This window comes from Talpa occidentalis, unplaced genomic scaffold (assembly GCF_014898055.3).
Source record: "Talpa occidentalis isolate TD23 unplaced genomic scaffold, MPIMG_talOcc4v2.1 talOcc4.7, whole genome shotgun sequence".
NCBI lineage: Eukaryota > Metazoa > Chordata > Mammalia > Eulipotyphla > Talpidae > Talpa > Talpa occidentalis.
Genome location: NW_023605083.1, coordinates 21,740,727 through 21,754,491, shown reverse-complemented (window position 1 = coordinate 21,754,491; position 13,765 = coordinate 21,740,727). Strand labels below are relative to the sequence as shown.

General features: G+C 41.3%; 2 protein-coding genes across 4 annotated transcripts in view; one reads left to right on the top strand and one right to left on the bottom strand.

The window, feature by feature from the left end:
* Nucleotides 1–6,770, bottom strand: part of GLDC (glycine decarboxylase) — a 102,555-nt gene extending 95,785 nt beyond the window's left edge. Inside the window, exon 1 of the mRNA XM_037493379.2 lies at nucleotides 6,636–6,770. The gene's annotated coding sequence lies outside the window, so the exon portion shown is untranslated. The remainder of the gene's footprint in view (nucleotides 1–6,635) is intronic.
* A 1,023-nt stretch (nucleotides 6,771–7,793) lies between these two features.
* Nucleotides 7,794–13,765, top strand: part of KDM4C (lysine demethylase 4C) — a 415,273-nt gene continuing 409,301 nt past the window's right edge. For all 3 annotated transcript variants that reach the window (XM_054689301.1, XM_037493847.2, XM_054689303.1), the window contains exons 1-2: nucleotides 7,794–7,892; nucleotides 12,605–12,705. The gene's annotated coding sequence lies outside the window, so the exon portion shown is untranslated. The remainder of the gene's footprint in view (nucleotides 7,893–12,604; nucleotides 12,706–13,765) is intronic.

Genomic DNA, 13,765 nt, shown 5'->3' with positions numbered 1-13,765 from the left:
TTTGATGCTGTTTTGATTATTTATCCAGCCTGAGAATAATGTGGAGAGGTACAGGATGATTTATTTTGCACCCCAAAACATCCAATATAACTTTTTTAGTGAAAACAACATTGCTACCTATCAAATTCCACCTTGACTTATTAACACACATCCCATATCTTTTTTCTTCTTTAATTTGTAGTGCCCTTGAGAATGAGAGGCTTAACCTTACATAAATTATTTTACCTTCCCAGCCATGGCCCCAAATGGACACATTTAGTACTTAAATACAAGTCTGTGAAGAGGCGGTGCCATTTTTCTTCCCCCACTAACATGCAGCCACCTTGGATTATAAGTCCCAGATGCCATGAACTGGATTTTTAAAAAAAGATTTATTTTATTTATTTCTACATACAAGAGTTGGGGTGTAGGCCAGAGATGTGGGATGGAGGGGGTGAGAGGATTCACCAGAGACAGAGTGGGGAGCAGAACAGGCGGATCTACTGAAATACACTGCTGAGGGGAGCAGCAGGCGAGGCAGGAGAGGTCTGCTGCGCCATGTGGGTTAACTCCCTTGTCAGGGATTGAACTCATGATGCAGTGACTGTAGATAGCTTCATAATGCTGAGACTTAACCCCTTGCACCACCAGGGAGGTCCTGAACTGGACTTCTTGAATGGGGTAGCTGCTGGGAATTAGGAGTAGAGTTAAGCTGCTATGCTTACATATAACTGAACACATTTGGGGTTAGGCTTCTCTTGCTTCTCTGGCTCTTGCTTCTGCAGCCCAACTTGCACCCCAGTACTGCTAGGAAGAAAACTTGGAGAGAGGAGAGACATGTAGAGACACTTAGAAGAGACAAATGGGTGAAAGAAACATGGGAAGTTTGCTTTTAGTCCTTGTAGAGACAATGGCAGTTATTATCCTGACTTCATGGTGGATTATTTGGTACATTTTGAATTCTTTATCTCCTTCAGTCCCAGGTCCCTGACACTTGCCTAACCCCTTTTTTGTGTTTCCCTGAAAAAAGTTACCTTAAACTTATGGCAAGTTTTCAGGTCTAAGCAGCACAACTTCAGGCCAACACTGTTTAGCTGGGCATTTGGGAGGTTAAATTAGGAAACTATTATTAGGAATATCCTTTCTTCTCTATTCAATCTATTACAAATAAATCACACTGGCAGCTCTTATATTTTAAGACTGTCTATGTCTGTACAGGCGTCTCTCCTTTTTTCCCTTTCCTTAATAAACTTGCTGTGTGCTGAGGAATGGGAAAAAAAAAAATCACACTAACAGTCTGCTTCTTTTGCTTCTGTGTGTGTGTGTGTTTGTGTGTGTATGCGCGTGTGTGTTTGGCTGGACCCCTCTCAGAGCATGTACCCCTTAATATTTTGGGGTCTCTGAGTGTCCCTCATTCAAATCCTAACATTACCATAAGTAAAATTGCTTAGAGTTGTCCTTGGCCAAGTAAATACTACATGAGCTTTCATTACTAGTCTCCTCCTCTCCCAAGTGTTCTTTTAGTGTAGACCCTGGCAACTGTATTTCCAAATACTGTCCCTCACTGTTGTTTTGGTGGAGACAAGCAGGAAGATGACTCTATTTGTGTTTTGTTTTGGGGGTTTGAAGATAATGGGTGGAGGGAGAAGATCATCTGGTCTTCTGATACATATCTGAATGCTGCCATCTACTGTTCACTTTAAAAAACTGGAAGCATCCTAACAGTTTAATTTTATAGTTTTTCTCAACATTTTACTACATACTAGTTTGTTACTGGATCCCATGCTTGGGGAAATTTTCATTACCAAAAATACAACAGAGCATAAGCATGTAATAATTCACAGTTCCACATAGCCCTCTGAGTTAATATTGCTATCCCCGTTTTACTTTTTAAATTTTTTAGAAGACTTATTTTTTTTTAAGATCTATTTATTTATGCATCCAAGAACTGGGGTATAGGCCAGAGGTGTGGGGGAGGGGGCGGTGAGAGGATTCACCAGAGACAGTGGGAAGCAGAACAGGCAGATTTACTGAAATACACTGCTGAAGGGAGCAGCAGGCAAGGCAGGAGAGGTCTGCTGCGCCATGTGGGTTAACTCCTTGGGCCTGGATGGAACTCAGCTGCACATATATACATTTTAAGGTGGCAACATGCTAAACACGGAGTAGTTTAGCTGTCATTTTTAAAGCAGTGGTTTGCATCACAGAATTGAACTATCATTTTTTTAGAGGCTATGTTGAGTTTCACTTAATGAATAATCATATTTTCTTAACCAGAATCAATACAGACATTGAGTTTGTTTCAGATTTTTACCAACACAAGATGATGTCGGGGTAAACAACTGCATACATAAACCTAACATATATATCTGTGTTAACACTGAACATTGGAAGATAAGCTATTAAAGCCAAGAGAGTCTTTAATCAAGAGAGTCTTGAAGAAAGCAAAGGGTGTAGCAAAAGAGTTAAAAGGAAAATAAAAAACAATCAATTAGACTAAGCAGCAAAGCTACCCAAGAATTAATATTCTTGTCCTCAACATTACAATTGAAGTTGATATAAATTACTTTCTCAAGAAATGGGGCTCTGGGCCTTTCCTGTGTGCCATTATGACAAAGTTACAAAGAATCAGGGTGGAGTCCAAGGTTAGAATGGCAAATCAAATGCTTATGCAAAGCAAATCACCAGAAACAAAATAATACTTGTAGAATGAGTTCTCAAATACATGTAGAGGTAATACTCTGAGGTGATGAGGAGAGACTAAACCAAAGACACAGCACCTTATCAAGTTGGGTTTCCTGAATAAGGTGGTCCAGTGCTAGAACTATAGATCTACCAAATGCAGGGATTGTGAACTTGGACTTGGCCATCCTTAATCCTCAGTTTCCACATTTTCCTCATCTTTAAGACAGAAATGTTGATAATGCTCATCCTCCATAGTTATTAGGATTAAACGAAATAATGTACTCTCCATGCAAAGTAAAGTTGATGGCATATAATGGATGCTCAATAACTGGGGCCTGTTAACAAAAAGCAAAGTTTTGTCTAATCAGGGCAGAGGCACTTTTAGCCTCAGAGACTTGGACTAGAGTTCAATCCAAAGGAAGAAGTAGGTCTCAAAGGGGACACTGGTGATAGTACTGGGGACCAGATCATCTAAGGTTAGATACTAGAAAACAGGACCCCTGTGGTTGTGAAAGTCATGGGAAGAGATATGGGTGCCCAACAACAGACCAAATACAGTATGTCCCCAACTGGAACTCCTTTGATTTTCCCAAGAGTCCCCAAAAGTGTACAATTTTTTTCTTTCTCTCTGTCTCTCTCTCTCTGTTGCCTCTATTAAGTTACATATTGTCCAAACTGTCAGCATTTACTACTTCCTGAGGTGTTAAGCCTTATCCTAGAAAGAGAATATAACTCTTTGTTTTCTGGGGAGAGGTTAATCTAGATTCCTTTTTCACAACTATTCCGTACTCACACTCCAAAGTTCCTACTTTCTAAATGTTTTATGATTATTAGATCTTTACCACTATAATTCAAAATGCCTTCGTCTCGTTAGATTGCTACAATCATCTGCTAACTGGAGTATTCAATAATTGTGCCCATGCCCACCACATATGGGCAGCTAAAGTTATGCTATATTCAAACAAAAATATGTCAAATCTCTCTCAAGCTTAGAAAACTTCTGATACTATGGTGGAGGACTGTGGGCGTGGTGAGATAACATGTATCTGAGGCTTGATCCTTTATGTGATCTGAATCACATAACGCATTGTAAAACACTGTTAATTCAATAAAAAATAAATTAAAAATGTCTAATAATTTTTCCTACTGTCAGGATAAAGCCAAAATTTTTAAATGTTGCCCACACAGTGATCTGGGCCTTGTCACTCCAGACTCATCTTTGCAGCTCTCCTTTTTGCTCATAATGCTACGATAGCATTGAGGTTTCTTTAACTCCTGGAAGTAACTGAGCTTTGTTGAACCTCAGGACCTCTGCACATAATGTTCTCTGTCCACAAGTTTTACTCCACATTTTTTTCACCTGACAAGTTCTCCTTATCCTTCGGGTCGCTAATTAATTTGTGACTTATTCACTAAAACTTACCCAAATCTTCCAAACTAGGTCAGAACTTTCTGTTCTATGCTTTCATAACACCCTGTACTTTGTCATGGGTGCGCTTAGCACAACTCTAATTACATAATCATTGTTTGACTACTTTTGAGTATCTAGCTCTTTGACTGTGAGCTCCATGAGAACAAGCAATTCTTTCATATTCAAACTGTAAATCAAGCTCATAGCAAGGTTAACAGCTCATAGGAGGCATTCAATAAATAATGTCCATGATCAGCCATATTTGTATCCTCAGTCATATATATTTATATGCAAATATTAAACATATAAAACCAGAACAAAATAAATTTAGCCGATTTCCTGTACTCTCTTTGCAAGCTGAAGGTTGTTTGCCTATTTATACTGTAGGAGGGGGATTCAATAAGTAATATACTCACTATAGTCAATTTTCTTTAAGTCTGACCCTGAAAAAAATAGTTCATCATCTAAAAAGAGAGTGTCAACTATAAAGGTTAGGGGAAGTCATACTGCCTTTATCAACCTCCCTATCAAAATTCAACGCTGCTGGGGTCCTCCCTGGTGGTACAGGGGTTAAAGTCTTAGTCCTATCAACTTATTGCCAGCCACTGAAGCACAAGTTTGATCCCCATCCAGGAAGCTAACCCACATGGCACAGCAGACTTCTCCTGTCTCACCCGCTGCTCCCCTCAGCACTGTATTTCAGTAGCTCCTCCTGCTCTGCTTCCCACTCTGTCTCTGGTGAATCCTCTCACCTCCCACACCTCTGGCCCACACCCCAGTTCTTGTATGCACAAATAAATAAAAATAAATCTTTGAAAAAAAATTTCAGTGCTGGAAGGTACAACGGCCTACAAAGCTCACCAAGAAAGAAATGTATGAATCAAGAATGCTATCTATTCAGCATGGTGTCTTGAGGTATTAAAGCAAAATACTGAAGAAAATTAATGAAATCTCAAATTTTTGTTTTCAGTGCTAAATTATTCAAACTTACATGTATCCACTAATAATGACTAAAGATGCTGGAGAAACTATATACATAAAAAACTCCCCAAGCATCAAATTGCTGACAAGAAAGTAATTACATCAGGTCAAAGACTAAGAGAATGGTGGGAACCCAGAGAAGCCAATGGGGCACAGGAGTATAAAAGCTACACTTCCCCTGAGGATATTTTCCAGTCAGCAAACATGTAGCTTTGTTTTAGGTAGCCTCATATGGCATGGAAAGAGCAGCCAAGGTCTAGGGTACCAGAGTGAAAATACTATTAGATTTCACTTCCAATATTAAATTGGGTGTGCATAAGCTAAAAAAAGAGTGAACCAGTACTCTAGAACTTTTTAAAAAGTTTCATTTACACTGGCTATAACAGGAGAAAAAATAAGGAAAAAATCCATCTTTGAGTAGATGTGGGCACTGAGCAGCTCTTGCTCATATTTGTAGCCTGACTTTGTAAATATCCAAGGAACTTAACAGGTGAAAATTGGTCTCAGACTGAGAATGCCTCCAGGCACCTTGCAGGAGGAAACATAAACACCTTTTAAGAAGAAGCTACAACACAATTTCTCACAAATAGTTTTTTTTTTTTTTTTTTTTTTTTTTTTGAGAGTGAAAATCTGAGTGCAATTTATTGAAAGCAGTCTTTTCTTTTTATACATTTCTTCTCTAATTGCTTCATTGTGTTTTACAAATAGTTTTTCAAGTACAAGGAGCCAACACATGAGGAGACTAAACGATGGAACACACACAGCAGGAATATCAGACAGCAGAAAGGGACTTGAAAATAATTCAGCCATTGACTGTGTTAGATTACAATGATTCCTATGTTTAAATACATAAAATAATCCAACTACCTGTTAGCAGCAAATAAGGCAAAGACACATGTTAAAATGCTCTATGTATATGCAATCAGCAAAATCCAGCTGGGGGAAACTGCAGAGTCAAAGATCTCAATTTCTTCAGGAGAGGTTGTGAGGTAGAGGTTTGCTAGGCTTTATCATTAGGTAGGATGTTTGGAGTATGGTTTTCACAGATACCCTTTATTAACTTCTTTCTGTTTTCTTTCATTACATAGGCATTTATTAGGAATAGGGGCTGCATTTAATAATTTCTTGTACATTTATTAAGATAACATATTCCCCATTAATCAATTAGTATCTTAGGCTTACAGTTCCTTTCTAATGTTAAAAACCTAACGTGATAATAATGTATTATTCTCCTTACATAATACTAGATTTGGACATTATTTTGCTTAAGGGATTTGCATATATATAATAAGCAAAACTGTCATAAAATTTTCCTTTAATTCACCATCAGCAGGTTTTCCTATAGGTGTATACTAAGTTTATAAAAACTTTAAGTGTTTCTTGTTTTTTGAGTCCCCTACCCCACTCTTCAGGAATTATATGATTAAGACTGGAATCATGTTTTCCTCATATGTTTGGTTTAACTTGCCAGGGAAGGCAGGGTGGCCTGAAGTCTGTGAGAAAACTTTGGACTAATCTTTCCAATTTGTTTTGCACACTATTTGGTATTATATTTCCCAGCACATAGACTTAGCAGTACCTCCCCCAGGAACTCTGCATTCCAGGAAGCTGACTGTGGAGGCCTCAGGCCACAGAACCTCGGACAACGCGCTGGAGACAGTCATTACAGGTAAGGGCGAACCAGGAGGAGAGCTCTGGGACCCCAAAGCCCCTTCACCCGGAAGTATGGTTCTGACGTTACCACGCATTGGTGTCCCCACTGGACTCGCGCGACAACGCATTGCATTGTGGGACACGCGTGGAGACCCTCGCGTCTCAGTGTATCCAAGCGGGTTTCTGAACAATAGCTTAGGGACCTGATTCACCACCTAACCCCGCCACCCCAGTCTACACAAACACCTGTCCCCTCTCTGGGAAGCAAAAAGATGCGGCTAAAAGTAATGGACCCGTCCCGGTGGCGCAGCGGTTGAGCGCTGGGTTGCGAAGCTGCCCGCGGCCTCTGCGGCGCCGGTTCGATCCCCGCTGCTCCCGGCCACCGGCGGAGGATCCCACATGGCGCGCAGACCTCTCCTGCCGCCCGCTGCTCCCTCAGCAGTGTACTTCGGTCCTTCTGCCTGCTCTGCTCCCCGCTCTGGCTCTGGTGAATTCTCTCACCCTCCCGCGCTTCTGACTGTACCCAGTGCATGTATAACAAACAAACAAACAAACAAAATAAATATAAATAAAACATGCCTCTATTAAAAAAAAAAAATTTAAAAAAAAAAAAAATAAAAAATAAAAGTAATGGACCCGGACCCGGGGCCAGTCCGCTTCAAGCCACCGCGAGGGTCACGTGACAGTCTTCCAGCTCAGCTGTCACGTGACGGGTGCGTCAAGGGCGACGGTGGAGCACCGGCCCAGAGTGCGTGCGCTTCCACAGCTGGGCCACCTCTCCGACCCCCCAAGGACCCTTTCGTTGGCGCATGCGCAGCAAACAACTGCTGCTAAGATTAAGTCCCCCTACACGCACTTCCATCACTTCTTTCTCAGGGGTCCAGAAACGCGCCCCTAGTTGGCCGTCCTTCTTTATTTGGGGGGTATAAGGTGGACCGGGAACTGGTGGTCAGGAGAGTCGGAGCGAGAGGTTTTCACTGCTTCTGCTGTAACGGTCGCCATCGCCATCTAGTGGGTAGGAGGAAGGAAGCAGCCGGGGAGTCTGTTCCGAGCTCTCGCGAGAGCCGGCGCTGCAGCGGGGAGCGCGCGTGCGTGTGACGTGTGGAGCGGCCGGTAACGGTTTCCCTGCTTCAGGTCTGGCCCTCCTGTGAGGGAACCTCCGTCTCAGACGCCCTCACAGAGGGTCCGTGTCACGAGTGTAACCTCGCCCTTAAGACAACCGCAACCGCCCTCTTTTCCTCTCCGGGTCTTCAGGCTCAACACCCGGGCTGCCTGGATTTCTGCCCAGTGGCCTACCCCCGCCCCCCGCCCCCTCCACGCCTCACTCAAAGCTGCGCTTCCACCGGTCCCGGGCCCTGCCGGGATGTTTCATGGTCCATGAAATAAGAATATACAGCGGCCCCGTTTTCAAAGCTTTCTAGCTGACTAGTTCAAGAAATAGATTTTTTTCTTGTCCGGACTCCCGTCCTCACCCCACGGTAGTAAGACGAGAGGGCTCTAGATGTTTATTGTTGTGTCTGGTGTGTCCCTCGCCCCCCTTCTGACGTCTGAGGTAACTTTCTCCCGCCACTCTGTCCCTCACAAGTTTTATTCCTGTCAGGTTTGCTGTTTCATCAGAACGCATTTTTCTCTGAGGCGTTCCTAACCGCGGAATTTAAACATGATTCTTAGGCGAACATCTTTATTAGTGGCACTAAGACCATTTCAGAGTGTTTTAACAATTGCATATTAGGCTGTTTTGTCATTTAAAATGTCATGGGGGGTGGGGGCCTCCCCGGTGGCGCAGCGGGTGGAGTGCAGCGCTGTGAGGCTGTCTCTGTGGCGCCGGTTCGATTCCCGGCCGGCCAGGGAGCTTCCCCACATGGCAGGGCAGACCTCTCCTGTCTGGCCCGCTGCTCCCCTCAGCAGTGTATTCCGGTCCTTCTGCCTGTTCTGCTCCCCACTCTGTCTCTGGTGGAGTTTCCCACCGTCCCGCGCCTCTGGCCTGTACCTCAGTGCTTGTATAAATAAATAAATCTTAAAAAAAAAAAAAAAATTAAATGCCCTGAGAGGGCCAGGGGGTCTGGTCTCCCTGGTGGCGCATGGGGTTAAACACAGCTTTGTGAAGCTGTTCCCAGCGTCTGCAGCAGGAGTTCTATCCAGACAGGGAGCAACCCACATGGTGCAACAGACCTCCTGTATCACCCGCTGCCCCCCTCAGCACTGTGTTTCAGTCAGTCTGCCTGTTCTGTTCCCCACTCTGTCTCCTCTCAAATACATCCCCCGCGGGTGGCGCGGGTGGCAGGGGTGGGGGTTGGCGGTGGGGGGGGGGCGCCCCAGTTCTTGTATGCATATATAAATCTTTTTTTTTAAGTCGTGAGAGTGATATTTTAAGAAAGTGCTTATGAATAAACAAATAGCCTGTTTTTTAAATCCAAATTTAGGTTGCTGAAAACACTTTTATGACAGGAGAGGTCTGCGGAGCCATGTGTGTAGCTCCCTGGCCTGGAATCCAACATAATTCAGTGGCTGCGAATAGCTTCACAGTGCTGAGACTCAACCCCTTGTGCCAGGGAGACCCTGGAATGCCTTCATACTGAGTGAATAAATGACTCCTTTATGCGAGTTTTAAAGGTCAAATAAGTGATTTATCTGAGCAGTGCACTTATTGGTAACCTTGTGCAAACACTATCAGTAGGTCCTGAAGTTCAACACAATGCTATTCTTTCACTCTGAACATAGACTAAATCATCTAACACTCTTTATGACATTATGAAATGTTGTTATAAATGAAACTACTGTATTTCCTTCATAGTTAAGCAAACTCAGTTCTAAGGAATTGCTATCAAAACGTTTTTTTAAGTGCCTGAGTAGTATTCCATTGTGTATATAATCCTTATCTTCAAAATCTGTTCATCTGTCTTTGGGCAATTAAGTTGTTTCCATAGCATGGTTGTAATAAATAGTACTTTAAAGAATATAGGAATGCACATGTCCCTTTAAATTGGCGTTTTTTTAATTCTTCAGATTGATAAATAGGAGTGGAGTTGCTGGAACACAAGGTAGACCTATTTTAACTATTTTGAGAAACCTCCATATTACTTTCAGTAGGGACCCAACAAGTCTACATTCCCACCAATAGTGTACGAGGTTTCTTTTTTCTCCACATTCATACCAACACTTGTTTTTGGCCTTTCTGTACTTGTGGTTTTTATTTGCATTTCTCTGATAATAAGTGATGATTAACATTTTTTCTTGTGCTTGTTGGCCATCTGTATGTCTTCTTTGAAGATGTGCCTATCGAGTTCTTCTGCCCTCTTTTTCATTGGATTATTTGTTTTCTCTTTGCTAAGTTGTATGAGGTCTTTATATATCTTGGATATCAACCCCTTGTCAGATGTGTGGTGCACAAATATTTTTTCCCCATTCAGTAAGGTGTCTTTGTTTTAGTGACAGTTTCTTTCACTTTTCAAAGTTTTAAATTTGGTGTAGTCCCAATTGTTTATAATATTGTCTCTATTGCTGCTGGAGACAAATCCAAGAAGATATCACTGAAGCTTATGTTGTGGAATGTTTTGCCTATATTTTCTTACGTGTATTTCATGGTTTTATGTCTTACATCCAAATATTTTATCCATTTTTTCCCTAAAGATTTTATATATGTATGCATAGAAGACCTGGGATGGAGGCCAGATGTGCAGGGGAAGGGTGGTGAGAGGATTCACCAGAGACATAGCAGGTAGTAGAACAGGCAGACTGACTAAAATACACTGCTGAGGGAAGTAGTGGGCAAGACAGGAGAGGTCTGCTGCACCATGTGGGTCAGCTCCCTGGCAGGGGCTCGAATTCTGCTGCAGTGGCTCCAGATTGCTTCATAGTACCGAGACTTAACTGCTTGAGCCAACAGGGAGGACCCTTATTTATCCATTTGAGGTAAATTTTGTGCTTGGTATAAGATAGTGGTCTAATTTCTTTTTCTTTTTGTATGTTGTCCAGTTTTTCTAACTTTATTTCATGAAAAGGCTTTACTTTCTGTAATGGACACTGTTGGTTCCTTTGTCACATATTAATTGTCCATATAAGTGTGGGTTTATTTCTGGCCTCTCATTTCTATGCCATTGATCTACAAGTCTATTTCATTCCATTTCCATACTATTTTAAATATTATAAATATTAACTATTATAGCTTTGTTGTATGGTTTTATGAGCTCTTGCATCTGTAAAAACATGAATGGAACTGAAAGGTATTTTTTAAAAAGATTTATTTATTTATGCAGACAAGAGCTGGGGTACAGGTCAGAGGTGCAGGGGGTGAGAGGATTCACCAGAGACAGAGTGGGGAGCAGAACAGGCAGATCTACTGAAATATACTGCTAAGGGGGAGCAGCGGGCTAGACAGGAGAGGTCTGCTGTGCCATGTGGGTTAGCTCTCTGTCTGGCCGGGGATGGAACTCAAACTGTGCTGCAGTGGCTGGCAATAGCTTAATAGTGCTGAGACTTTAACCCCTGCGCCACCAAGGAGGACCCCCACATCATTCTTTTTGTATAGCTATAAGGTAAGCTGTGGAATAGATGTGTCCCCTATTAATGGACATCTGGGATCTTTCTAATCTTTTGCCTATTTTGAACATACTGTAATGAAAAATCTTTAATTATTTTATAATGGCACGATTACATGGTGATATATATTTCTGGAAGACAGTTTCTATGTCATCCGTATATGAATTTAAAATTTTGATAGATAAGTGCTAAACTGCCTTCCATAGAGTATGTGCTAATTTAACTTCCACCAATAATCATATATTTATTTCCTCCATAGCCTTATCAAGAAAATACTGGCATTTTTTTCCTTTGACTGATAAAATTGTGATTGTATCTTATAATAATTTTCATTTCTTTTAGAAATGAGCATCTAATATTTAAGAGCCATTTAGTATTTTTTTTCTGGGAACTATGAAAATCTATTGATTTGTTTTATTCATTAGTTTTAATTTTTTTTAATTTTTAAGTATTTTTTTTTTTTAATAGAGGCATGTTTTTATTTATTTATTTATTTGTTTGTTTCTTTTGTTTTATACATGCACTGGGTACAGTCAGAAATGCGGGAGGGTGAGAGAATTCACCAGAACCAGAGCAGGGAGCAGAGCAGGCAGAAGGACCGAGGTACACTGCTGAGGGGAGCAGCGGGCGGCAGGAGAGGTCTGCACGCCATGTGGGACCCTCCTCCGGTGGCCGGGAGCAGCCGGGGATCGAACTGGCGCTGCAGAGGCCACGGGCAGCTTCGCAACCCAGCGCTCAACCGCTGCGCCACCGGGGAGGCCCAATTTTTTTTAATTTTTAAAAGATTTATTTGTTTATGCATACAAGAACTGGGGTATAAGCCAGAGGTGCGGGGCATGAGCAGATTCAACAGAGTGGGGAGCAGAACAGGCAGATCTACTGAAATACATTGCTGAGGGGAGCAATGGGCAAGGCAGGAGAGGTCTGCTGTGCCATCTGGGTTGCTCCCTGGAGGGCTGGGAGGTCTGCAGTGGCTAGTGATAGCTTGATAGTGCTGTCTTTAATCCCTGAGCCATCAGGGAGGCCCTATTCATTAGTTTTTAATTTATATTCTGTCTCTTATTAAGAGGACTTGCAGCAGGGATAACATATTCAATATAATTGGGAAAATTGAGAGGACATTTTCCTACTAAGGTGAATTCATTTGCTGAGATGGAGCCTATTTCACTCTGAGCTTTTATCAGTCATGGAGAAAAGAGAAGAAAAAGAGTTAGCAAAAGGAAACAAAACAACTGAGAAAAAGAACAAACTTAAATGGTTTGTTCTAAATGGATTATAAAAGAACCCCAAGGCTATGGCGGGGTGGCAGTGGAAGGATTTAATTTCCCTGAGTTTGTTATGTTTTGCTTCCCCTAGAACAAGATAAATTCTTAGGGAAATGGAAAGACAGATGTTCTGATGTTTTGCCTTCGATTTCACCACGTTAAGCCAATTCCAGGAGTCTTCTTGTCAGAAAGGTAAGACCCAAACCCAACACAACATACTTAAAATATTCCATTTTGCTTAAACTGCTGAAAACATGTCTAACCAGTCAGCTGAAGTAAGAATGCTTACCTATCAGTAAAATCCTACTGAAAATTGATACCAGAAAGACTCTTTCTAATAAATTAATTAAATAAAGGTAAAGAAAACAATAAAAATTGAGTATGTGTGAAAGTATTACTTATTTGTCTATTCACTTATTACTATATTGTTTCAAAAATAAAGCTAAATTTCTCCTGTAACGAGTGGTTAATTTAACTACATAGCTTTATGTTTCATCATTTAGAAAGATAAAGAAGAAAATATACTTGGAGTTCTCCTGCCTGCCTGTGTCTATGCAGGTGTCTCTTTCTTAAACCTACCCCTTATAACAATGCAACTCTTCTGCCCTACTGTGACTATGCAGGCATTTCTTTTCCAAAGTACCTCTTTCTGCTCACTTGTGTCTGTGCAAGCGTCCTATTCTTCCCTTTTTTTTTTATTTTATAATAAACCTGCCCTTTTGGATATAAAAAAATTACTTAGAAATTTACATAATGGTATAAGGGCCCACTAGGAAGCCTAGAGTTGGTATGAAGGTCAATTTAAACTGAAGACATTTGAGAATCAACAGGTACAGAAAGAAGCCTTCTCAGACCTTTCCTTATCTGACTAAACGTAGAAATTTCTGGGAATTGAGGCTGTCAAAAATTCTCTTTTCAGGACTGGTGTATTCTCACAGGAGAAAGATTAAATCACTCTCCCAGGGACATTTCATGTCCAAAAAAGAAAAAAAACCACTCATACCTGCATAAACAAAATATTACAGATTTTCTTCCTGGATTGTTCTTTTAAAAACCCATTTTTCTTTCCTAAAGGAAGCTATTTCTTTTTCCTATAGAAGCTGTTTCTCCCTACCTTCCATTTCCCTAAGTCAAGTATATAGTATAAGCCTCTAACTTAAACAATTCAGTGAGCTGGCTACTTCCTTTGTTATCTTCATATGCGTATGAAAAATCTTTTTTCTCCTGTTAAACAGTTTAATCCTCAGAACCC